General features: G+C 46.5%; 1 protein-coding gene and 1 pseudogene across 3 annotated transcripts in view; both read right to left on the bottom strand.

Moving 5' to 3' along the window:
• Positions 1 to 27,827, bottom strand: part of LOC132230859 (guanylate-binding protein 6-like) — a 349,236-nt gene that overhangs the window by 218,911 nt on the left and 102,498 nt on the right. The window lies entirely within an intron of this gene.
• On the bottom strand, positions 358 to 16,701 carry LOC132230854 (guanylate-binding protein 1-like; annotated as a pseudogene).

The following is a 27,827-nucleotide window of genomic DNA, read 5'->3' as shown; positions in this document are numbered from 1 at the left end:
ATTCATACATCATGATCCACCCCATAATCTCTTGGTCTTAGAATGTTTTTCAGCATATAAGATTATGTGCGTATTTAGTTATATTTCTACCTAAGTATTCCATATTTTAAAAACAGCTATTGTAAGTGATATTGTTTTTTAATTTTTGGTTTCCAATAGTCCATTGCTTTTATATAAAAATACAGTTGAAAGTGGATTTTTGTGAATTGACCTTGAATCTTACAACCTTTTTAAACTTACAACGTTGTTCCAAGAGTCACTGCTGTTCCTGTTTTTGCTTTTGTTGCAGATTCACTGGGATTTTTCTATTTGGATAATCGAAGTGTGTGAGAATAAAGGCAGTTTTATCCTTTCTGATCCTTCTTCCTTTCTTTTTCTTTCTTTCTTTCTTTCTTTCTTTCTTTCTTTCTTTCTTTCTTTCTTTCTTTCTTTCTTTCTTTCTTCCTTTCTTTCTTTCTGCCATATTGTAGGAAGCCTTTCATTATACTGTTTAACAGGAGTGGGGAGATGTCACATCCTTGCTTTATTCCTGTGTTAGGGGCAAAGCATTCCATTTTTTATCATTAAGTACGTTAGGTGAAGGGCTTTTTGTAGATTTCTTTTATCAGCTTAAAGAAGGTCACTTTTTCTCAAGTTGTGACATTTTTCCAGATTCTAAAACTGCTTGAGTTATGCCTTGGGTAGAGTGACCAGAGAAGCTTTCCCTTAGGTCTTTAGATTAAGATACAACCACCGCCACCGGTATTTTTCATGTTATTCTTGAGATTCTCTATTTCTCTCTGAAGTTGTCTGCTCTCATTTTGGAATCCTTCCTTTAGTAACTTGGCCTGTTCCTAAAAAGGGACAAATAAAGAGTAAATAAAGTACAGCATTAAGCAAATCTCAACTTCTAGCTAGTTTCTACATTCTTAGTATTTAATTTCTTCTTGAAATTTTCTCTACCATAAATATTCATTGTACTTTCTCTTGGACATCCTAGGTCTATGATTGCTTTTCTTGAGCTTCCTTTAGCTAAGAGTGATTTTGGCTTAAAACTTCTAATACAGTGATAAAATTAAATTATAAGTCCCATTAATCCTATACCACATATGTGGGCAATCTTAATCATGTTTCTTTTCAAATTTTATAGACTCTTACACACACACACACACACACACACACACACACACACACACACACAGACTTTTATATACATACACATGACAGAAATAAAAAATTCTCAAAATCAAAGGAAGTGTCTGGATCTTAGATCAGGGAATTTGATTTAAGCCTCCACAGCTTGGTGGCAAGAGTAGCAGCATAGAAGTAAGGACATCAAGGCCCCTAACTGTCCACACAGGATTCCTGCACTAACTCACTACACAAACTAGACATAGGGCATAGCAGTCAGGAGTGGCAGACACAGGTGTGAGAGGCAAGGAGTCTTTCTGCTCATAAAGGTTCTCTTAGAAGTGACTGTAGATTCCTCTAAGTTTGAAGGTGGTTCAGATATTTTACCGATCTGTGTGACCCTATAAAACCTCATCTTTTCTGAACCTCTGTTTCTTCTCCTAAGGTATAGGTACACAGCAATTCTTGCTTCATATAGTACTAAGCGACAGACACAGATAAGACATATTTGCAATGCCTGGAAGATAATAGCTACCATTGATTGAAGAATGTACTAATGAAGGACTGGATGTGAGATAAGGGATAATAAAAATTTTTAATAACCAGGCATAGGCAGGCTCCAAGTCAGGAAGACAGACAGGGATTGAAAAGTATAAGTGGGCAAGCAAGGTCCTTCTGGGTTTTGAGTTCTAACAGCCACACAAACAGGTCAGGGAGAGTGTTCAGAAAACTGAAAAAGGGAAACCTCTAGGTGATGCCATTACATACCTGAAGTTTAAGAGACAGAACCCTCTCTTGCTCTGCCATTAATTGGGCCCTCTCCTGCTCCATCTTCTCAGTCAATTGTTTCAGATGTTCCTGATAACTCTTTTCTTTCTCCTCCATCATCTGCTGATTCTTCTTCTGAATTTCCTCAAGCATTTTTGCTGCAGACTCTGCAGATTCAGCTTTCACACGTTGCACTGCCAGGAGGAAAGGAAGAAGACAAATTCAGTGGGTGACCACCTTGCTTTTCCTTCTTTGTGAACTTACCTGTCATTGTTGTTGCTAACTTCGTATGCCCCACTGAGACTGACTTTGGCTAGAAATAGGCATCTTTGCTCATCTGGCTCTTGCTTAAGGACCCCAGGTTCTCCAAGCCAAATTATTTAAACTTTTAAAAGCTGTTGAGGCTATCTAGGCTCTTGACTTGCTCCTCACCTTCGATCTCCTTTACCTTTTCTGTGAGAGTCTGGTCTGTCTGTAGAATTGCATCAGTCACAGACTCCTTAGATCTCAGGTATGTCTGAAGAACTTCTTCACTCTACAACTCAGACAAAATGGCATTAGTAATAAGAAATCACTGGAAGCACTTATTTTTGTTTGTCCACCATTTTTTCCTGTAGGAATTGCTTTCTTGGCGCTGGTCCTTGTGCTGGCCAAGGAGCCCCTGTCACAGGGAGGGCATATGCTCCACGTTGGCCAAGCCTGGCATCCTATGAAGCAGACGTTTGTAAGAGATTGATATAAATATAGATTGAGAGTCCCTGTTCTCTGATGAGTGCTATACTTTTGGAGCTGTTGGTGCTGTGGTCCCATATGGGGTGAGGAATGAAGCCATCCTAGAGAGAGTAGATCCAAGGAAAAGAGGTGGAGGGAGACTGGGAGAAAGGGAAGTGTGGGGTTGAGGGGAGCAACAGAAGGACAAAAAAACCCTGGTTACCTGTATTCCCTTTCCAGGTTCCTGAAGATACTTTTTCTTCAGCTTGTTCACAGTCTGCATTAAGAGATTATATCCTCCTGGTTTAGAATAAACCCCCTGCTTTATATCTTCTTCTAAAGAATGGAATAAGTAAAGCTGAGCAGCGATCTGATGATGCTTTCATATTTTCATTACAAAAGTCATCTCTCCTTTTTTCTAGCTTTTCCTTTAATGTGAAAATAGGATGTAGAAAGAGTACAGAGAAAATGTTAGCTTGATCTCAGCATTTTGGAAAGGCTTCTCAAAAACCAGTCTGTGACCCTGTAAAAACTAACAGGCACCTTAGCTGGACCACATCCTTCCTCCTGATCCTGTCTTTCTGTTGGAGACCCTTTCTCCTTGGAGGTGAAGTTCATGGCAGAGATTGCTGGCTTTATGTTAGCATTGATGCTACCCACCTGCCAGTCACAGTGGGCCACGGCCTTTTGCACTGCAGCCGAGTTCTCTCTCTGGGTCGAGGCCAGGACTGTGTTCTCTCTGTAGGGCAGGACCCCACTGCTGATGGCATTGACATAGGTCAGGACTAGGTTCTCTAGTCCCACAAATACACCTTTAGAAAGAAACTTCTGCTTTTCCCATTGGACCAGCGATTGTATATGGAAGAAATGTGGCTCCATGTAAGCCTGCTCAAGATAACTAAGACTACATCTTTCTTTGCTTTTGGCTATAATATTAAATCCTCTGATAACAGCAAGCATGTAACTTGATGCAAAGCTCTGATTGTTACCTGCATTCATTTAACTAAATTATGAGGAATAGTATTAGTTTATGCATGAAAGGAAACAAAATGTTCAAAACTTTAAGTCAATCATATTAAAATTGGTCCTTCTTACTATAATAATAACAAATAGTGGTTTTTGTCATTTCAAAGTCTAGGAAGAATCCCTTCTCTCCTGATAAATATCCATTTTACTTTCTAGTAGTACTTTGCTTTCTGAAACCCTAATCCATATAAACATAAGAAAAAAATTACCGCTAATTCCTTTTGAAATAAATGGCCCACATCCTTGAAGGAATTCTTCATGAAGGCTTCAATGGCCTCTTTCTCACTGGCCATGTGCAGGTCCAGGAGCTCTTGGAGGGTTTCTGAGGGCAGTTCAACCTTCTCAGCCATCTGCTGGTCATAGTGGGCAATGGCCTTTTGCACTGCAGCCGAGTTCTCTATCTGGGCCAAGGCCAGGATGGCGTTCTCCATGCAGGGCAGGTCCCCGCTGCTGATGGCATTGACATAGGTCATCACCAGACTCTCCAGCCCTACAAATAGAGAACAAAAGATAACATTTGTTGTAGGTGGGGTGAGGAAACAGTCCATCCTCTATAAATCTAATGATATCTCTCAACACTCATTTGGCTCACAGCATCTAAGTCCTCAGCATCATGTAGAAGTTTTCTAGAAATGCAGACTCTCAACCTCTGCTCCAGATCAACTAAATTAAATCCTCCTCTGGCGAGATCTTGGGTGATATGGACACATATCAAAGGGTGAGAACCTCTGTTGTAGGCACCATAGACCTGTGTTTATTTACTGTATGTTCTTTACCACTAAGCACCATTAAGATAGGAAATGTACCTCTCATTTATGTCTCTATCATCAGTTCTGGTCAGTGGTAAGCATTTATAAAATCAATATTTGTGAAACAATTAAAAAGAAGTTCTCTGCCCTGGCCAGGTATCTCAGTTGGTTGGAGTACTGTTCCAGGCACCAAAAAGTTGTGGGATGATCCCTGGTCAGGGAATACACCTAGGGGGCGCATGCAGGAAGCAACTGATTAATGTTTCTCTCTCACTCTCAAATTCATGGAAAAACATCCTTGGGTGAGGATTAAAAAACTCAAAATAAATTTAAAAACGAGTCCTCCATTTTATTTATTCTAGCAGAACACTGTCCAAGATAACTTTCTGTGATGCTGGTCATGTGCTATATGTGCTGTCTAATATTGGAGCCACTAGCCATGTAATCAAAATTGTTAATTTTCTTTAATTCTAATTAATCTGCATGTAATTTCAGATAACTGTTGCTGCTACACTTGTCTAGTAGCTATTATATGGGATAGTACAGGTCCAGCTTATTAGGGCAATTTTAAGCAATAGAGTTTTTTTTTATTAGTCCTTTTCTATCTTTTCTCACCCACTAAATATGACTAAAATAATCTATTAGAAATGTTGTGTCATGTAGAATGTACCACAGTAATAGTAGTAGATTTGCATTTTTCAAAGCTGAAATTTGATGGATGCTATTCCACCTTCCTTTAGTCTTAACAGTGAGAGTAATGACCGGGAAGAGGACTCACGGGGTCCATTGACTTGGATGCCTCCTGAAAGAGTTTTGACTTTGGAATTGCTAAAGATGTAGGAACAGAAGTCAGCAGCTTGTTGCACGAATTCGGGGTCCAGCTCATCATCATGCATTGTCTCCAGTTGGCCTAGTTTCTTCCGATGAGTGGGCCGATCAAAGACAAAGCATTTCTTCTTTGGGAAGAACTTTCGGATACAAAGTCGGAGCAGGTTAAAATTTTTATCTTTGGGACTGGTACCTGGAGAACGATAAAAAAGGGCTTTGCTTAATATATGGGCTTGGAAACTTTTTCTGTAAAATGTCAAATGATAAATATATTAGGCTTTGCAGATCAGGTGGTTTCCTTTTCAAGTATTCAGTAAAAACTATTTGTAAGATAGCTGGCAGGCTGCATTGGCCATCATTTGCCTGTGGGCCATATTTTGCCAACCCCTACCCTACTGCATTGTAATGTTTTAATCTATTTTCTTTAAATAAATACCCATTCTACTCCATATTCTTTGGCTAATTACAGCATCACAAGAACTAAGTAGGGAGATAAAATCAATCTGATCCCAGTACAGGGAAAAATGAAAAAAAAAAAAGAAAGTTGTTCTTAGAACAAGGGAGAAGATAATTCAAAATCAAATTTATAAATTTAGATATTAAACAACTATTGATTCTTAGAACTAGGCAGCTGAGAAGTAGTAAATCATACATGTAAAAATACTTACAAAAAAATAAAAGATGATGGTTGCTAATGGCTTGTGATTCCCAATAATCAGTTCTCAGTCCCCTTTACCTTTCTTGAGTTTGAGTGAATTCTCCAGGTACTCGTCTGGTGAGAAGGGTTGCCCATCTGCTTCCAATTCTAGGGAAAAATCCCTCAGTGTCCACACAAAATCTGGAAAGAAGCTCACAAAGTCAGCTGAATCCTCAACCTCATTTGCATCAGGTGAAGATTTTGCCCTTATTTTTTCTGTCAGCTCTGTCACATAGCTGAGTAGCAAACTAAGGAAAAATGGTGTAAAAGTACAGTGCCCCTCATGCCATATTAGTCCCACATATTCCAAACATTTGTTTTGGCTTTGTTTCTAACCCAAGTGTTAATTCTTCCTGCCCTTGAATTATGTTTTATACTTTCTCTTTTTGTGCTTGATTCGCCAGGATTCACATTCAGTGAGCTGGTTTTTAGGTACTAGTCTCCCCTCTGATTTTGATGCTGTTCTGGACCACAAAAAGGATACTGCAGTTGGTCCATGGCCTGCTGGTTTATGGTCCCCATGCTATTGTACACAAAGGTGCTGCTCAGCAGTATTGCCAGGGCAAAGATCCAGGAGTCATTTTGGTTGTCACCCTGGAAATCAGAACACATTTGGGCCAGGTTTATGTTTTATTCTCATGGCACTTTTCTGATCAGCAGTAGTAAATGGATGCTCATTTAGTTGAGTGGCTTTTTTTAGATTAATGACTTATAAGCAGAAAACAAATTCAAATGAAAATTGTTAGTCGGACTTGGACTTTGAATAGTCTTCTGATTAGTGTTTTTGGTTACACTGATTCTCACTAGGTCCTCTTATGACCATTGGCAGATAATTGCATAACAAACAGTCCAAGTTGGTGGGCACTCTAAAGCCTTAAATGTAATTTAATTTCTCTATGTTTTTACAGCAAAATTGACTTATGTAAGAATAATAATACTTATAGCTATTTTATCTAGTCATTATTATTCACCTAACACTTTACATTCTTATTAAATATTCAAAACAATACTGTGAGGCCAATATAGACCATTTGCAATGGTTTTACAGGTCAGAAAACTGAGGTTAAAAGAAGTGAAATCATTTGCTAAGGCCACTGTGTTAATGACAGAGTTTAAATTTAAACAACAGTTTAGGACTTCTGAACATTAATCCTTAACTAAAGTTCTCTGCAGGATAGGACTCATGGCTGATTTTGTTTGTGGTACCTTTATGCACCTGTGTTAACCGGCTTAGCTTATAGCCTCTTGTTAACAATTAGAATACTATCTAATGACCACTATGGTCTTTTCGGATTCTGCCTTATATTTTCATGATCCCTGATTGCAAAACTTGGCCTCTTAGCATGTAAACAGAAATGAAAAAAAACACAGATGGTTTAGTGCCAGCTCTTATTTGAATAAAACTTAAAATAATAATAAATTTTTTTTTTAAAAAAAGAAAAAATATTAAATAGTGTAGACAATACCTAGAAATGAGGGGATTGTCTCCAAATTGAATCTTTAATACTTACCTTCTCTACATCTCCCAGCCCTTCAGTGTCAAGCAGAACTAGGGTGTAGTTTGGTTTCTCAGGGTGAGGCACACACCACATCCAAATGCCTTTGGTGTGAAACTGAACCGTGGAGCCCAGAGAGAAGCCTTCAGGGGGAGAGGAGAGAGAGGGAGTGGAGTTTTTATAGCAGATGTGTCTTAAAATGGAGATAAACATGAACATAATCAAGGTAAGGAGAGATTTCAAGCATTAGCCTGGGTGGCGTGGCTCAGAGGTTGATCGCTGACCTAAGAACCAGGAGGTCATTGTTGGATTATGGAGCAAGGCACATGCCCTGGTTATGGGCTCCATTCCCAGTGTGGGGAATGCAGGAGGCTGCTGATCAATGGTTCTCTCTCATAACTAATGTTTATAACTCTACCTCTCCCTTCCTCTCTGAAATCAATAAAAATACATTTTTAAAAAACTACAATCAGTATTGATTTTACAGAGAAACAGGGAAATTCAAATATCCAATACATAAAAACATTCAACACCTTTTTATTATAAAAACATTAACAAATTAGGATTAGAAGAAAACTAACTCAACATAATAAAAGCTATATATGAAAATCCTTCAGCCAGCATCACACTTTATGATGCAAGATAGAAAGCTTTTCCTTCTACAAAATTAATCAAAATAGTTCAAAGGCCTACATATAAGACCTAAACCTATAAAATTCATAGAAGAAAATATAGGGGGAATGCTTCATAGTATTGAATTTGGAATGATTTGTTGGATATGGCACCAAAAGCATAAACAATGAAAGAAAAATAGATAAGTTGGATTCAAAATTAAAACTTTTGTGGGTGAAAGGATACTATCAACAGTTTCATATGTATCCTATGGAATGGGGGAAAATATTTCTTAGTTAAGGGATTGAGATCCAGAATACATGAAGAAGTCCTGCAACACAACCCCAGAAAACAAACAACCCAATTAAAAAGTGAACAAAGGACTTGAACAGACATTTCCTTAAAAAAATGAACAAATAACCAATAAACATATAACAAGATAATTAACAGCACCAGCTATCAGGGAAATACAAATCAAAACCACAATAAGATATTATTTCACACCCATTAGGATGACGACTATCAAAAAAATAAAATAAAAGCCTGCCAGCATGGCTCGTGGTTGTGTGTGGACCTATGAACCAGGAGGTCATGGTTTGATTCCCAGCTTGGGTTTCGAGCTTGATCCCCAGTTTGGGGCATGCAGGAGGCAGACAATCAATGATTCTCTCTCATTATTAATGTTTCTATCTCCCTTTCTCCTTGTCTGAAGTCAATAAAAACAAACAAACAACAACAAAAACACCACACACAGCAAAATAACAGGTATTGGCAAGAATGTTGAGAAATTAGAATCCTGTGCATTTCTGGGAGAAATGTAAAATGGTAGAGTTGTCGTGGGAAATGATATACTGATTCTTTAAAAAATTAAACATAGAATTCTAGGACAAGAATACAAATTATGCTTTTAAAAGGGAAATTAAGGCAAGTGGAAAGAGATAGAGAGTTGACTCTTTCATACCACAGTAAGATAAGAACATAATGGTAGACTAAAATGTCGCTTTCAATATTCCTCCCATGTACACCTTACTCTTCCTGTAACACCATACTCCATGTTGGGAGTGTGGGTAGACAGAGGGATCTGGCAGAGCTTAGCTGGTGCCCCTCACCTTTTTGCTGCCCAGCCAGCTTGTTCATCAGGTAGGATTTGCCTGTGCGATAGAGACCCACAATGGCCACCACCACAACAGGCTGTGTAATGGCAGACAGGATTTTCAAAGCTTCTGGATTAACCACTAGTTGCGTGTTAGTGTTCTCAGTGAGGCACACTGGGCCTGGCATCGGGATGTCTGAGGCCATGTCCAGGGTGTCACCTTATCTGCAAGTGAGGAGATGGAATGGATTAGAATTTCCAGTCTAAGTAGATCAAGAACTTTCACCAAAAAGTTACAGAAGTGCAATTGAAGGAGTCCAATAAAAAAATATTGGTAAGACAAGGATATCAACATTTAACCACTTTCATGAACAAAATCTTTAATATACCATAGAAAACTTTTTCAACTCTCATTAAAATTTTCAGACTAGAGCCCACCTGGTCTGGCTCAGTGGTTGAGCATGGACCCATGAACTAGGAGGTCAGGGCTCAATTCCTGGTCAAGGCACATGCCTAGCTTGCAGGCTTGATCCCCAGTAGGGGATGCAAAGGAGACAGCCAATCAATGTTTTTCTCTCATTATTGATGTTTCCATCTCTCTCTCTCCATTCCTCTCTCTAGAAATATAAAAATTTTATTTACAGGACATTAAATATAAACTGGAATAGGGTTTAGAGAGTAGTTTACATCCTGGCCATATGTAAGAAATTTAGTATTTATTTGTTAATTCTGCTATGAATAAAGACTTTTGGGAATAAGTGTTTCATCATTTGATGTATGCTCTTTGGACAAATTTTACAGATTTTTGTTGTTGTTAATCCTCACTGGAGGATATTTTTCCATTGATTTTTAGGGACAATGGAAGGGAGGGGGGAGAGACAGAGAGAGAGAAACATCGATGTGAAACAGACACTTGGATTGGTTGCCTCCTGCACATGCCTCCACTGCAACCATTCAATCCACCCTTGATCCAAGGGTTTACACTGTAACTACTGTGCAAAAACAAGCAGGTTTGAAATGTGTGTTTTTTCTACTAGTTGTGCTTATTTTGCAGAAGTGAGGGTTCACAGAACTGTTTATACTGGTATTCTGGAAGTGGAACCAATATAACACACATTTACAAATTTTATAAAAATGTATGACTGTATGAAAAACATGACTAGGACCTGCCCAAAGCCTATGTATGGGCTTGTGCAAGCAAGGTGCCCTATACTTCAGCTTCATTAGCTTCCAAAAAATTAGCCTCCAACTAAAAGGGGGTAAGACCACACAACTACAAATACTGAATGTTGCCAAAAACCATGTTTGTGTATACATGTGTGTGGTGTAAAGGAACAAAAGACTATGAAATATGGATTAAAAGCTCAGGAGGCAGATCAGGGGAGCCTAGGTTGTTTTATGAAAATATATTTCCAGTCATACACTTGTAGGTTTTCTGTTTTGTTCTGTTTTTTTTTCCATTTAGTTGAGGAGAAGGAGGAGCAGGAAGAAGACAGGAGGGGAGAAAGCTGGGGAGAGAGAGGAAGAGCTGAAAGGAGAGAGAGGGAGGGTTGTCAGAGAAGTAGGTGATGAGTAAAGTTCATGCCAAGCCAAGGAGATCAGAGGCAGTTTCCAGAAAGCAATAGTAAACCTGCTTGAGAGCACAGAGAGGTCAGGCAAACAAAATGTTGGCTTTAGCAATGCAGGTTCTTTAAAGAGAAAACTTTTTAGTAAAGTAGTGGGGCCGAATTCTACTTGTAAAGGGTAAGAAAGAAGTTGGCCCTAAGAAATTGGATCTAGTGGACTGGGCTTATTTTTTATTTTATTTTATTTTATTTTAAAAAATTGTTATTTTTCATTTTCAGTTGACAATCAATATTATATGATTTTCAGTGTATTACATAATAGTTAGATATTTGTATACCTTAAAAGGATCCCTTCTATGGGTCTAGTACCTACATGTCAGCATACATAATCATTACATTGCTAGAGGCCTGGTGCATGAATTCGTGGGTGGGGTCCCTTGGCCTGGACGGTGATTGGGGCTGATTGGGGAGTCTCGTCTAGTCCCTATTGGGGCCGATCAGGGTCAACGGGGCAGGTGGAGGGGCCAGGGGAGGGGCCGCAGCGGGTTCGCCAGCTGCAGGAGGTTGGCTGTGAGAGCACACTGACAACCAGGGGGCAACTTCTGCGTTGAGCCTCTGTTCCCTGTTGGGCAGTGCACAACATAGAAGCTACTCATTCTGGTCATTCCACCTTAATGGTTTCTTAGGCTTTTATTATATAGACTAGAGGCCCGGTGCACAAAAGTCTCTCAACCCCACTTGTGCCCTCTCACAGTCTGGGACCCCTCGGGGGATAACGACCTGCTGGCTTAGGCCCGCTCCCGGGTGGCAGAGGCAGATCGGGAGGTTGCAATGCCACCCCCCAGTCATGCTCAGGGTAGGGCTGATTGGGGGGTTGGGGCACCGCTCCCTGTCACAGTCAAGGCAGGGTCGATGGGGAGGTTGTGGTGCCACCCCCTGTCATGCACAGAGCAGGGCAGATCAGGAGGTTGTGGCACCACCCCTGTCACATACAGAGCCGGCCGATCAGGGGGTTGGGACGCTGCCTCCTGTCATGCACAGAGCAGGGCCCATCAGGGAGTTAGGGCACTCCCCCTGTTACACTCAGGGCAGGGTCAATGGGGAGGTTGTGGTGCCACCCACTGTCATGCACAGAGCAGGACTGATCAGGGAGTTGGGGAGCTACCCCCTATCAGGCACAGAGCAGGGCCGATCAGGGGGTTGGGGCGCCTTCCCCTGTCACAAACAGAGCAGGGCGGATAGGGAGGTCGGCCCCCTCCCCCTGTCACACACAGAGCCGCAGGGTGATCAGGGGGTTTGGGCGCTGCCCCCTGTCATGCTGCTCCAGGGGCCAGGAGGCCTCGGGGCTCCACTGATCCCAGTGCTGGGAGGCCTCGCGGCTCCACTTGACACCAGGGCAGTGAGGCCTCGCTGCTCCGCTGATCCCGATGTTGGGAGACCTTGCTGCTCTGCTGATCCCAGTTCCAGGAGGCCTTGCGGCTCCACTGATCCCGGGTTTGGGAGGCCTCACGGCTCCACTGATCCCAGTGCTGGGAGGCATATTACCCTTTTACTATATAGGATAGAGGCTTGGTGCATGGGTGGGGGCCGTCTGGTTTGCCCTGAACAGTGTCCGGATCAGGGTGGGTGGGGGTCCCAGTTGGGTGCCTGGCCAGCCTGGGTGAGGGGATAATGGCTATTTGCAGCTGATCACACCCCCTTCAGGGTGGGGGTCCCCACTTGGGTGCCTGGCCAGTCTGGGTGAGGGACTGAGGGCCGTTTTTAGGCTGGTGGGCAACTGAAGCTCCCAACCTCTCCTTTCTTTCTTTCTTTTTTTTATTTTTTTATTCTGGGATTTATTTACCTTCTATGGCTGTCACTGGAGCTGAGAGCCAGCTCCAGCTCTAAGGCTTGGCTCCAGCTCTGAGGCTGCAGCTGGCTGAAAGCAGGTATCTGGGTTTATTTACCTTCTATAATTGAAACATTGTTGCCATCACTGCCGCTCTAAGCTCTGAGGCTGAAGCTAGCTGAAAGCAGGTATCGAGCTTATTTAGCTTCTATAATTGCAACTTTGTTGCTTAGAGTGTAGCTTAGAGCAGGGCGAGGCAGGCGGGGAACGTTGGCTTTCTCCGTCACTGGAGCAAGCAAGCCTCCTGTTCACTTCAGCTGCCTGGCTGCCGGCCGCCATCTTGGTTGGCAGTTAATTTGCATATCTCGCTGATTAGCCAATGGGAAAGGTAGCGAAGTTATAGTTAATTACCATGTTTGTCTATTATTAGATAGGACTAGAAGCCCAGTGCACGAATTTCGTGCACAGGGGGGGGGGGAGGGGGGTCCCTCAGCCTGGCCTGTACCCTCTCCAATTTGGGACTCCTTGGGGCATGTCAGACTGCTGGTTTAGGCCTGATCCTGCACCAGCAGTCGGACATCCCTTTCGCAATTCAGGACCACTGGCTCTTAACCACTCACCTGCCTGCCTGCCTGCCTGATTGCCCCTAACCACTCTGTTGCCAGCCTGATCACCCCCAACTGCCAGCCTGATTGCCCCCAACTGCCTCCCCTGCCAGCCTGTTTGCCCCTAACTACCCCCTGCCACCGGCCTGATTGCTCCCAACTGTGCCCCCCTCGCCAGCCTGATTGGGATTGGGGGCCAATTGGTAGTGGGGCTGGCCATGGGGAGGGGCTGCGGTTGGTGGGCTGGGCAGCCACCCCCCCCAAATGGGTTGGGGGGAGGCGATTGGGGCCAGTGGCCTGGGGGAGGAGCCAAGGGTGGTTGGCCAGCCAGCCCTGCCCCTGATTGAGGTGGGGGGGCGATCTGGGGTGGGGCTGGGCAAGGGGAGAGGCTGCAGGAGATTGGCTGGCCTGCCCTGCCCCCTCTTGGGGTGGGGGGGTGCAATTAGGGGCAGACAGCCATGGGGAGGGGCTGTGGGCCTATTGTGGTGGGGCAGGTTGATCAAGGGTGGGGCTGGGGGGGGGGCTGGTGGGAAGAGAGGGGGTATTTGGCCCGCCGGCCTGGTCTTTTCTTTTTTTTTTTTTTTTGGCAACTTCACAACTTTTACTTGTGGTGCCTGTGCTATGTCTGAAAAATACCTTCTCCTCCTGCCTGGGAAAGCAATGAGGAGAGGGCAGCAAAAAATAGAAGACATCCCTCCCTATTGCACACAGACCCTATATACAGGCTCACCTGACCCAGGCCAGCAGGATGCTTGGCACATTCTAGGATCCCTGCTCAGGGGATGGAGGGGTGACTGGTGGAAACACACGTGAGAGAGGACCTCTGGGTGACCACTCTGGTCCTGGCTACTGGTCTTGGCACTTCCTGGTCCCCAGTTCCTTTCTGGTCCTGCCTGCAGCCCTGGTCCCCCTACCTGGCTCAGCCTCCCGTCTCCATCCTGGCCTCAGATGGCCCCCTTGGCTCCTGGGGGCTCTGTCCTCCCCTCCTAACCTGGAGATCTCAAGGAAGGTTATGGCTTCTCAGAGACTCCTCGACAGCCCTGTCACTCATGTTCACACAGGGAAGGGGTGCATGTGGCAAAAGCAGCTGTATAAATGCGGGTGCAGGGGCAAGTCCTCCAGGGTCACTTGGACAGTTTGCTGATGACGCAGATCAGGGCCACATTCTCATCCTTGAGGCACTGGTTGTCAGCTCGGAGATTGGACAGGTCCTTCAGCTCCTCTTCCAGTTCAGCGGCCTTGCACTCCAGGGCCCTGCACTCAAATCTCGCCAGCTCCAGGATGGCCGGCCTCTCTGCAAAGTGCTCTTGCCTCTGCATGGAGCGCTCCAGCTCCACCTTGAGCTGCTCCAGCCGCAGCGTGGTCTGGGTCAGGGCCTCACGAAGTCTCTCGTTCTCAATGTGCAGCTTTGCGTAGAGCTTCCTGAAGCTCCCTCAGGCTCTTCTAATTTGGGCTGGGGTTTTGGGTTTAGGTCCTGCTGCCTCTGGAGGGGAAGGGCTGGATTCTGGACTGATGTCCTCTGGCTTCACTTTCTCCCCCTTCACAGGCCCTCTCCTCTCATTGCCAACTCTGCAGTGCTCCCTGGAGGCCTGTGGTCCCTGTCCCTGCCCCTCGGCACCTCTACTCTCTGGGCAGGGCCATCAGAATTCTTAACCCCAGGGACTTGGGGCTGCCAGGAAGGGTCCAGGCTCTGAGCGCCCTGCTCTTGATGTGGATGGGAGAGTCTGATCAGGGGAAGGCCTGCAGGGGGGAGGGGCTGCAAGGTTGGCTGCTGGCCCCACCCGCTGATCAGGCGGTGTGCTGGCTACAATGGGCGTCATAGCTACTGGCCCAATCAGGGCCATGTTCTGCCCACTCACCACTCCCCAGTCCCAACACCGCCTCCACTGCTGGGCTATCAGGCCTTTGGGATCACCAGCTCATGGCGCCTGCTTTCCCACAGGCCTGTGGTAAAGCAGGCACCAGTGGCTTCACCTGCATGCCTGTGCTCCCTGCCAGCAGCTGATGGAACACACTGCTGGCTTGGGGCTGCTCACACCTGGGCGGGCAGGTCGCAGGCACTGCCGCCACTGCTACTGCCACTGCTGCTGCTGCTGCTGGGGCTTGAGGCACTGACAGAGGCTGCTGGGCATGTCCCCACCCTACCCGCCCGGGTTGGGTCACACTTGGGATGCGCCAGCCCATCGCTGCCGCCGCCCTGGGTCCCATCGCACAGGGGATACCGGGGCAGGTACCCAATCACTGTGGTCCCACCCGCCAACCCCAGGTCCTCTGTAAGAGGGCCAGATGAGGGCAGGGTGGGTGCCCGATTGCCAGGGTCCCAACTGCCAGCACCAGGTCCCCCACGGGAGGGCCGGATGAGGGCGGGGACCTCTGCCGCCAGCCCAGGATGGAGGCGAGCTGACAGTTGGCACTGTCCCGCACTGCCTGCAGTATGCAAATTAGGCACCATCTTGGCTGGTGGTTAATTTGCATATCTCGCTGATTAACCAATGGGAAGGGTAGCGAAGTTATGGTTAATTACCATGTTTCTCTATTATTAGATTGGAGGATTTTGACTATATTCCCTAGGCTTTACTTTACATCCCTGTGACTGTTATAACTGCCAATTTCTATTTCTTAATCCCTTCCCCATTTTCACCCAGCCCCTATCCTTCCTCACATCCAGCAAACAGAACCTGAGTTACTTTTAAGTGAGTAATCCACTTTGAAACAAAGCTCATCTATATGACTAAAATGTATGGTGTTTTTGTGAATTTTCATTTTTCACTCTGAGTTTCAGGTTTTTCTTTCTTCTTTTTTAATAGTGTAAGATGGCTGTTGATGCTGCATCTCATTTTTTATGCTTCTTTCTCATGAAAATAACATATCTGTAGCCCATTCAGTGTGTCAGCTGCAGTCAGATCAGAACTGAGCAAGTTCTGTCAAGACAAAAGTAATTTAACTGTGTCTGCAGCCAACACAATGTTGGCAAAGAGAAATACAATTGTAATGCATTTTGAACTCTGAGCTTAGCCCAGCCGTGGGCAAACTACGGCCCGCGGGCCGGATCCGGCCCGTTTGAAATGAATAAAACTAAGAAAAAAAAGACCGTACCCTTTTATGTAATGATGTTTACTTTGAATTTATATTAGTTCACACAAACACTCCATCCATGCTTTTGTTCCGGCCCTCTGGTCCAGTTTAAGAACCCATTGTGGCCCTCGAGTCAAAAAGTTTGCCCAACCCTGGCTTAGCCCCATGTCTGCTGCTGCCTAATTCCTCCAAGCACAGTAGGGATGAGCTGCCACCTGATATCACCGGGATTGCACCTCACCGCCTGTCCCACGCGGGCTCTGCTGCAACTTATTCTCATGCTCATCATTCTTTGGAAAATAAACTGAGCCTTATACATACCTCCCACCTGCCCCAACCTTACCCTGGACTCCATTTCTCAGAGTATAGGTCCTTTAGAGGTGGAGAGAAAGCTGCTTTGATGAGAAAATAAAGTTCTTACCTGTTTTTTCCTCTCAGTGTAGGTTGGAGTGGTTTGTTACTTCTCTGCCTTTCACTGGATGGTTGGGCTTTTATTTAAACTCTGACGTGACGAGGCTGTCCTGACCTCTTAAAGTACTGTATTAGAAATGAAGGATTTAGACTAATGTGAAACTGAAAGCACTGCGTGAAAAGCAGTGACTCAACAACCATGAAAGGAATTTCTGAAAGCTATGCAAATGGAGGGTACATGGATTTTATAGGATTTCTTATCTAGTTCGGACAGGCCAGCAGAGGACATTTGGCTCAGGTGGACTAGAAAGTCCTGAAGGACTAAGTGGCCCCAGCCTCATTTTATGGAACAACCTGTGGTCACCCTATCTGGCTCAACAGGTGGGAGTCACACCGAGGGCAACACAACAGGCTAAGGATAACGAGGGCTCCTTACAGCCCATAGCCTCAAGGACCAGCACTAATCAGGTTGAAGGACAATGGACTCCATGTAATCAGACTAGAACTCTTATATCCCCCAGCCTCTGCCATTTGCAGTTTTGCTCCTAAAATTCAACCCTGAGGACAGCGGAGACTGCGTACTAACCTTCCCTGGTTGTGGCTCCATCCCCCCATTCCCTCTAATAAACTTCCCTCCTGCTTTCTCACTGTGTCCACCTAATTCCTTGAGTGACTCTAGTCTTACAGTTCAGTTTGACAAAAGCTCCATTGCTGGTTCCTGGTGCGTGTAGTCCACAAGATGTGGCTCCCTCTTCCCTCTTTCAAGCAGGATAAGGTATGTCACTGGGAGAGGCAGGCCCACCAGTATTTCTCATCACCTCCAACACTGAGTTGCAGACACTGGAGCCTGGGGCTCCCAACATGCACCCGGTCCCACTCACAGAGTGAAGGCTCTAGCTGATGCATAACAGGCTGAGATTGCCTGGCCTGCTCACCCTCCCTCTGGCTCACTTATAGGAAGGCGTTTCCAAGCTGGGAGAGGCACGTGGGGAAGACCACAGGCTACCACCTCCACCCAGGGAAGAAGCAGTGGCTCAGAGATATTTGTTCAGGGAGAGAGGCAGTGCATCATCACAGAGATCTCTGAAGTTCTCCCCCAAAGAACTGATTTTATTGAAACAGTGTGGGGACTTGAAGAAACTTTATTGCTAGCACATTGACTTTACAAAAAACACAAAAGGAGGTTTTCAGGGAGGAAACAAGTGACTTCAGATGGTAACACAAATCCATGTAGAAAAACAAAGAGCAGCACTAGGGAAGTGTGTAATTATAAAAGACAGTATAAATGCAGATTTATTTTCCTTTCTTCTCTTAACTGGTTTAAAAAGCAACTGTATACAACAATTGTATTGCAGGGCCCATGACATACTTAAATGTAATATATTTACCAATATGACACCTGATAGTAAGGTGAATTCATAGGAATAAAGAGAACCAGAAATTGTAAGCCAGAAAGTGAATACTAAAAGCCCTATACATTTATTCTTTCTCCTTCAGCTTCTTTCAAGACATAAAATTATATAAGTTAATAACTTTCAAAATATATTGTTTAGGCTATTGCACATATAGATGTAATTTGTAAGATATATGTAAAAATAGCACTAAAAGGGTGTAAGAGGGAATAGAATTGCAGGAATAATAGTTCTGTATCTCACTGGAATTAATTTAGCATAAATTTGAGGTATAATCTTCTTCCTTTTAATTTTATTGAATTTGTTGAAGTGACATTGGTAAACAAAATTATATAGGTTTCAAGTGTACAATTCTGCAATACATCATCTGTATATTGTATTGTATGTTTACCACCCAAAGTCAAGTCTCCTGCCATCACCATTTAGCCCCCTTTATCCCCTTCTACCTTTCCACACCTCTTTACCTCTAGTTATCATAATACTGTTATCAGTATATATGAGTTTTTTCTTAATTTCACCTTTTTCACTCAATCTCTCAATCCCTCCTCCCCTCTGAGGACCTGAGAGTATTATGCTAAGTGAAATAAGCCACTCAGAGGAAGACAAATACCATATGATTTTACTTATATGTGGTGTCTAATGAACAAAATAAACTAACAAACAAAATAGAAAGAGTCATAGATTCAGAGAACAGACTGAAGTGTATATACATATATACATATACATATACATATACATATACACATACACATACACATACACATACATATACATATACATATACATATACATATACATATACATATACATACATATATATATGCCCTGGAGCACCACTAAGAAAACAACAGACCTCAATTATTAATCATTCACCTTAATATCCTTTCACTGTAAAATAAGAACAAACTAAATCCAAAGCAAGCAAAAGGAAAAAAAATAGAGATTTATGTAAATGATATTAATGAAATAGATAATGGGAAAATACAGAAAAAAATTAGTGAAACAAAAGCTGGTTCTTTGAAAACACTCACAATTTTGACATACTTTAAGCTAAACTGGCCACAAAGAAAGACAGGAGACTCAAATAATAAAATCAGCAATGAAGAAGAGGACAGTACTATTGACATTACAGAAATAAGAAAGATTATAAGGCAATACCATGTACAATGGTATGCCAACAAATTAGATTAAAAAATGGACAAACTCCTAGAAAGACATAAACCACTGAAATTCTTTCAAGAGGAAATAGCTCATCTGAATAGACTTGTAACAAGTAAAGAGGTTGGAAACTACCACCAAGAAAAGCTCAGGCCCAAATGGCTTCACTGGTGATTTCTACCAAACCTTGAAAGAAGAATTAATACCCATTCCTCACAGACTTGGCCAAAAATACAAAATTTCCTTGATATTATTTTACCACAAAGTTTCTTTCTCTATCTGAACTACTTGAGAGTTAGTGAGAGACAGAATGCCGCAATAATCCACTGTATATTTCTTTAAAAAATTACCTGGAAGTGTAATTTTTTAAGGAAATACGTCTTCTACTTCCAATTACATAGTCCATTTCCTTCTATATTAGCTATCTGCTGATGTCCTTGTAGATGCTTATCTTTTTGGTTGTGTGAAGCATGTGTTTGTGATGGAAAACTGGTTTGTCTCTCAGAATTTCATGAACTGTTTTCCTGCTTTGTGTCTGACCCCCAGGCCAAATTTACCAACGACATTTGATTCTGACATTTGATTTCCTACTTGTACATTCTAGTCACCGATTGTTATCAGCATGTCTTGTTTTGATGTGTGGTCAGTTTCTTCTTGAATACTTGCACAAAAGCATTCATTTTATTCAGCTCAGTAAAATGAAAAAGGAAGAGAGGGATAAAAAGAATAGAAAAATACAGCAATGGTTTGCCACTTCCATCTGCTGTGCAGTGTGGAGGTCCAAACCCCATGGGTGCTGGGTCCCTGTTGTCACAATCACCAAACACTGCTGTGGTTCTAAACTCTTTACAGGTGTTATTAACTAAATTCAATGTATTCTTCAGCACATGCATATAATTTAGATATTATTTGCATTTTACACAGCAGTAAATACAGTTTTAAAATATTTAATGTTTTTGTTTGCTTGCTTATTTGATTTTGATTTTTAGACAGAGAGGAAGGGAGACAGAGAAATAAAGAAACATCGATGTAAAGCAAAACAGCCTTCCACATGCACCAGACCAGGGATCAAGCGCACATCCTGGGCAAGTGTACTGACCTGGAATTGAACCTGCAATCTTTTGCTATACAGGGCACCAACTGAGCCACAGTGGCCAGGGCTAGTGGTTTGTTGATAGTGTTAGGTTTTCTGAAGGAGGAACACACAGGGCCAAAAGTGGTAAAGAATTATGAATTTACTAGAGGCCCGGTCCACGAATTTGTGCATCGGTGGGGATTGGGGCCAATTCAGGCCATCTCACCGAGTCCTGATCAGGGCCAATCAGGGCCTGCCAGCTGGGGAAGGATCCATGGGAAGTTGGCTGGATGCAGGAAGTTGGCTGTGGGAGTGCACTAATCACCTGGGGGCAACTCCTGCATTGAGCTTCTGCCCCCTGTGGTCAGTGTGTGTCATAGTGACTGGTTGACCGGTCGTTAGGTTGACAGGTTGTAACAGTCGCTTAGGCTTTTATATATATAGACTATAGGCCCAGTGCATGAAAATACATGCACTGGAGGTGTGTGGTCCCTCCGCCCGGCCTGCATCCTCTCACAGTCCAGGAGTCCTAGAGGATGTCCTCCTGTTGGCTTTGCGGGAGGTTACCTCGTGTGCCAATCAGCATCAGGGGATGGTGCCACACCCATCAGCTGACTGGAGCAGCAACCCAGCCATTCTCTGTGGGATTGGTCTGGCGCAACCCCCATCATCCCACTGCAGATGCTGCCAGGCCTTTCTCTGTGGGTTCAGCCTAGAGCAGGGGTGGGCAAACTTTTTGACTCGAGGGCCACAATGGGTTCTTAAACTGGACCGGAGGGCCGGAACAAAAGCATGGATGGAGTGTTTGTGTGAACTAATATAAATTCAAAGTAAACATCATTACATAAAAGGGTATGATCTTTTTTTTTTTAGTTTTATTCATTTCAAATGGGCGGATCCGGCCTGCAGGCCGTAGTTTGCCCACGGCTGACCTAGAGCCACCCCCATCACCCCACCACAGCCATGCTGGTGGCCTCCCTCTGTGGGAGGCAACTGGGTGGGCCCCCCAATCTTCCCTTTGCTATGGCTGCTTACCACCATCCCCCCCACCCTTTACCCCCCTCACCCCCTCCTGCATAGCCATTCCCTCCTCCTGCCTGCTGGCAAGTGCCTTGGCTGGCCTGGAGCAGCCAGCTCACTGGCCCCACCCCCACCTATGAGTCATTCTGCCATTCAGTTAATTTGCTTATTACTACATTTTTATTACATAGGACTAGAAGCCTGGTGCACAAAAGTTTGTGCATTGGGGAAGAGGGGTGTCACTCAGCCCGGCCTGCACCCATTTGCAGTCCAGGGCCCCTTGGGGGATGTCAACCTGTCTACTTAGGCCCAGGCCCCAGAGGATCAGGCCTAAGCTTGCAGTCAGACATCCTTCTGGCACCCAGGGAGCCCTCGGGGGATTCCAACTAAAGGCTTAGGCCTCCAAGGGATCAGGTCTAAACTGTTGGACATTCTTAGTGCTGCCATGGAGGTGGGAGAGGCTCCTGCCATCACCTCTGCACTGGCCAGCCATGAGCCAGCTTCTGGCTGAGTGGCACTCCCTATATGGAAGTGCACTGACCACCAGGGGGCAGCTCCTGCATTGAGCATCTTCCCCCTGGTGGCCAGTGCGCATCATAGCAACCGGTCATTCTGCCGTTCAGTCAATTTGCATATTAGCCTTTTATTATTATTACTAGAGGCCCGGTGCACAAAAATTTGTGCACTCGGAGGGTAGTGGAGGGGGTCCCTCAGCCCGGCCTGTGCCCTCTCGCGGTCTGGGACCCCTCAGGAGATAACGACCTGCTGGCTTAGGCCTGCTCCCGGGTGGCAGAGGGCAGGCCCAATCCCTAGGTGCAGCCCCTGGTCAGGCTCAGAGCAGGGCCGATTGGGGAGTTGGGACACCGCCCCCTGTCACACTCAAGGCAGGGTCGATGGGGAGTTTGCGGCGCCACCCTGTCACACACAGAGCAGGGCCCATCAGGGGGTTGAGGAGCTCCCCCCTGTCATGCACAGAGCAGAGTCAATCAGGGGGTTGGGGAGCTCCCCCCTGTCACACACAGAGCAGAGTCAATCAGGGGGTTGGGGAGCTCCCCCCTGTCACACACAGAGCAGGGCCCATCAGGGGGTTGGGGAGCTCCCCCCTGTCACGCACAGAGCAGGGCCCATCAGGGGGTTGAGGAGCTCCCCCTGTCACTCACAGAGCAGGGCCAATAAGGGAGTTGGCGCACCTCCCCCTGTCACACACAGAGCAGGGCAGATCGGGGGTTGGGGCTCCGCCCTCTATCATCCACAGAGCCGGGCCGATCAGGGGGTTGGGGCACCGCCACTGTCACACTCAGGGCAGGGCCGATGGGGAGGTTGTGGCTCTACCCCATCACACACAGAACAGGGCCCGTGGGGGGGGCGGGGGTTGGGGCGCCGCACCCTGTCACCCAAAGAGCCGCAGGGTGATCAGGGGCTTGGGGAGTGAAAGGGCGAGGGCTATGCCCTCCATCTTGCCCCGTACCCTCCATGTTGGGGCAGCCGCCATGTGCTCAGGAGAGTACCTTCTTCCCGGAAGCCCAGGCCCCTGCTGGCCACGCCCGGGATTTCTTTAAACTAACCAATGACAATCAAGGGACGTGCGCGCCATAGAGATGACCACATCCTGTGTAAGAAGACCCGACTGGCGCCTGGCCAATCTGCAGGGCCCACAGTCAGCTCCCCTCCCCTCACTCCACCCCCTATTAAAACCCTGTTTCTCTCAAGGTGGGGGCACTCTGCTTCCGGTCACTACGTCGGCCAGGAGGCAGGGTTGAGTTAGCTAGCTCCATAAAGGACCCTCTGCTTTTGCATCGGACTGGCTAGTTCCCTGGTGTGGTTTCCTTGGGGATCTTGAAATCTGGGCATAACATTTTGGGGGCTCGCTGGGATCCCCAACACCATCGAGGGACCCCCAGTCCGGAGGGCCTGACTGACCACGGTAGGTGTTGTTTGTGTCGTTGTGTGTTTTGTATCTGTCCTGTGTGAGCTCACTTCTGAAATCTGTAATCGTAATTGCCCGCATGATCTAACGTGTACGCACAGGGGGATCCAGGGTGGGAGGAGTCGGGGGATGCCTCTATCCTCCATCTGATGGGGTATAGCTTTGCTTCCGCGGAGTCGGGAGGTCTGTAGAAACCCCCTCAATCTGAGACAGGCGGGACGCTCACGCTGGTTGGCACACAGCCATCATTTTCGGTTTTTGCTTCCATGAAGTTGGAAGCTTGTTTTGGTTTCGCTTCCATGGAGTTGGAACACTATATTTTCGGGCCCCTTAGTTGTCTGTGTTTGTGTTTTTTCGGTTTTATTTTGTGGATTTACTGGATGGACATTATGGGACAGACTCAAACTACTCCCTTAAGCATTATGGTTGATCATTTTAAAGAGGTAAAGGGAAGGGCCAGCAACCTCAGTGCAGAGGTCCGGAAGGACCGGTGGCAGACTTTTTGTTCCAGGGAGTGGCCGACTTTTAATGTTGGGTGGCCGCCGGAGAGGACTTTCGATCTCCCCACCATCCGCCGGGTTAGGGACGTCGTCTCCCAGCCCAAAGAGGGACATCCTGGTCAACTCTCTTACATTGTTACTTGGCAGGATCTCGTGGAAAATCCACCACCTTGGCTTAGGCCCTTCCTACCACCACACCCTCTGGAGCCAGAACCCATTCTTGCCTTGCAGGAAGCGGAGAAGAAGAAGGAGAAGAAAGCCACCCTGCCATCAGCTCCAGCTCCCCCCTACCCGGTTTTTGCAGGGGGGAACTGGAGAATAGTTAATTTTTCCTCCCCCGCATCATTTCCACAGGATGCCGGAGAGATTCGATCCTACCCCATCGTGGGAAGGTGACCCAGTTCCGGGAATGGCTGGGGGCAGAGTTCCGGGAATGGCCGCAGATCCGGTTCCGGTAGGAGGCCCACCTCTCACCCGGCAAAGAGCTCAGCAGGAGCTGTCTGTCGCAGCACCCGACTCCACTATCAAGACCCTGCCCTTACGGGCCGCTGGACCCCCGTATGTGGATGGCAACCAGCCCCATATTTATTGGCCTTTCGCAACTAGTGACCTCTATAATTGGAAGGCACAGAACCCTAAGTTCTCCGAAAAACCGGGGAGACTTATTGACTTGCTAGATTCTGTTCTTTTCACCCATCAGCCCACATGGGATGACTGTCAGCAGCTTTTACAGGTTCTGTTCACGACAGAAGAGAGAGAAAGGATCCTCAATGAGGCCCGAAAGATGGTTCCTGGTGTAGACGGAAATCCAACCACAAACCAGGCCCAGATAGATGTCTCTTTTCCCTTAACTAGGCCTGAATGGGATTTCAACATGGCAGAAGGTAAGGAGAGGCTCTTGGTCTACCATCAGACTCTAATGGGAGGTCTCCGCAGGGCTGCTAGAAAGCCCACCAATTTGACCAAGGTAGGGAACGTACAGCAGGAAAGAGATGAGTCTCCAGCTGCCTTTCTAGAATGGATCATGGAGTCATATCGCACCTATACCCCCATGGATCCAGAAGCCCCTGAGAATAAGGCAGCTGTAATCATGAGTTTTATAAACCAGTCAGCCACGGACATTAGAAAGAAACTGCAGAGAATAAATAGATTAGGAGAAAAGAGTTTACAAGATTTACTGGTAGTAGCAGAGAAGGTGTTCAATAACCGAGAGCACCCTGAGGATAGGCAAGCCCGCGCCATGGTGGCTGCCAGTGACAAGCAGACTCGAAACCTGGCCAAGATTCTGCTAGCCACCACCATGGAGTCCCCTGAGGAGCGGACCTGCCGCCTTCACCAGCTTGCTGATGGCCAAGAAAGAGGTAAGGGAACTGCTCGGGGCGGGAAAAAGAAGCCGCAACAGAACCAGTGTACTTACTGCAAAGAGATAGGGCACTGGGTCCGAGAATGCCCAAAGAAGGCCGGTAAAAAGGGAAACAAGACAGACCGGGTGGAGGTCTTGGAGCTGGAAGGACTGAGTGATTAGGGAAGTCGGGGTTCGGACCCCCTCCCCAAGCCCAGGGTAACTCTTAGAGTGGAGGGGACGCCTGTTGACTTCCTTGTCGACACTGGAGCACAACATTCGGTTTTCCGCACACCTCAGGGGAAGCTGGCCAGCAAAAAGTCCTGGGTGCAAGAGGCAACTGGCATTAGCCAGTATTCATGGACTACCCGAAGAACAGTAGATCTAGGAATGGGCCGGGTATCCCATTCCTTCATGGTAATACCAGAATGCCCCTACCCCCTATTAGGACGGGACTTGCTGACCAAGATTGGAGCCCAAATAACCTTCAGACAAGGGGGGCCTCAGGTCACCGATGGCGAAGGCCACCCCATCCAGGTTCTGACTCTGAGACTGGAGGATGAATATCGCCTCCACCAGGGGGCGCCCCCAGTAGAGAACAATATGGACAGGTGGCGGCAAGAATTCCCCACAGCCTGGGCAGAGACGGGGGAGTAGGACTGGCTGCTCACAGGGCCCCAACCCTGGTAGAACTAAAACCAGGAGAAGGCCCGATGAGAGTCAAACAGTACCCTATGTCCCAGGAGGCTCGGAAAGGAATCCAGCCTCACATCCAGAGACTGCGAAGCCTAGGGGTACTGGTTCCATGCCAATATGCCTGGAATACGCCCCTCCTGCCAGTCAGAAAGCCCCATACGAATGACTATCGACCAGTTCAGGACCTCTGGGAAGTAAATAAAAGAGTCCTGGATAAACACCCAACCGTTTCTAACCCATACACTCTCCTAAGCTCTCTGGCACCCTCTAGAATCTGGTATACTGTATTAGACTTGAAGGATGCCTTTTTCAGCCTGCTGCTAGCGCCTCAAAGCCAACCCCTGTTTGCCTTCGAATGGCACGCCCCAGAGGAAGGCTACAGTGGACAATTAACCTGGACGCGATTGCCCCAAGGATTCAAGAATTCGCCCACCATCTTCGACGAGGTGCTGCATGAAGACCTCGGTGAGTACAGGAGAGAACACCCCAATCTCGCCCTTCTTCAATACGTAGATGACATCCTGATTGCTGCCGATACCGCCAAAGATTGTGAGCAAGGGACCAAAGATCTGCTGGCCACCCTAGGAACCTTAGGGTACCGGGCCTCTGCGAAGAAGGCTCAGATATGCCAAAAGAGGGTGAGTTACCTGGGATACATACTGGAGGGCGGACAGCGGTGGTTGTCAGACGCTAGAAAAGAGACAGTCTTGAAAATCCCTGCTCCCACCTCCTGGAGGGAGGTGAGGGAATTCCTAGGATCGGCTGGCTATTGGCCCCTCTGGATACCAAATTTTGCTGAGATCGCCAGGCCCCTATATGAAGCCACCAAGGAGGGGAAGGCCTTTAAATGGACTGAGACAGAAGAAATTGCCTTTAATCAGATAAAGTAAGCTCTTTTGGCTGCTCCAGCCCTGGGCCTACCAGACATTACAAAACCCTTTCGCCTCTTTGTAGACGAGTGCAAAGGAGTAGCAAAAGGAGTTTTAACCCAGGCTTTAGGCCCCTGGAGTCGCCCAGTAGCATATTTGTCTAAAAAGCTGGATCCCGTAGCCACCGGCTGGCCACCGTGCCTAAGAATCATTGCGGCAACCGTGCTCTTAGTCAAGGATGCTGACAAACTGACCCTGGTACAGGAGATCTGGGTCACAACCCCGCATGCCATTGAAGGGGTCCTAAAACAGCCTCCTGATAGGTGGATGAGCAATGCTCGCATGACCCACTATCAAAGCTTGCTGCTCAACCACCCTAGAGTACGGTTCCATCCCAGTGCAGCCCTCAACCCTGCTACCCTGCTACCTGACCCTGACCTAGATGCCCCACTACATGACTGTGCGGGAATCCTGGAGCAGGTACATGGACTTTGGAAGGACTTGACCAATTGGCCCCTCCCAGATGCAGAGGCCACCTGGTTCACGGATGGAAGCAGCTTCGTGCAGGACGGGTGCAGGTACGTGGGTGCAGCGGTGGTCACAGACACGAACACCATGTGGGCGGAGGCTCTGCCCCCTGGGACATCAGCTCAGCGAGCAGAACTCATTGCACTCACCAAGGCACTGACACTAGGGGCTGGAAAACGGCTTAACGTTTACACAGACAGCCGTTATGCATTTGCTACAGCTCATGTTCACGGGACAATCTACCAGGAGAGAGGGCTATTGACAGCAGAGGGACGGACAATAAAAAATAAGCAGGAAATCCTCGACCTGCTCATGGCCTTATGGCTTCCCACCAAGTTAGCCACAATCCACTGCCAGGGACACCAAAAAGCTGATGACCTGGTAGCGAAAGGTAACCAAAAGGCTGACCAGGCTGCAAAGGCAGTAGCCCTTACCTCGGTCCCTACCATGGCCTTACAACTTCCAGACCCAGGGGACCCAGTCTTACCAGCCCAGCCCAAGTACTCCCAGGAAGAGTTGCAACGTATCAGAAAGCTCCCCAAAGCCCAGAAAATAAAGGGATGGCGGCTTACACCAGAAGGAGAACTTATACTGCTGGACTGGCTCAGGGACACGATATTAAAACATATGCACCAATCCACTCACCTGGGAACCCGGAAAATGAAGGACTTAATCCAACATGCCAGGATCAAAATTCACCAGCAGAATACCAAGATAGATCAGGTT

The sequence above is a fragment of the Myotis daubentonii genome, chromosome 3 (assembly GCF_963259705.1).
Source record: "Myotis daubentonii chromosome 3, mMyoDau2.1, whole genome shotgun sequence".
Lineage (NCBI taxonomy): Eukaryota > Metazoa > Chordata > Mammalia > Chiroptera > Vespertilionidae > Myotis > Myotis daubentonii.
This window is presented reverse-complemented; position numbering and strand designations above follow the sequence as displayed.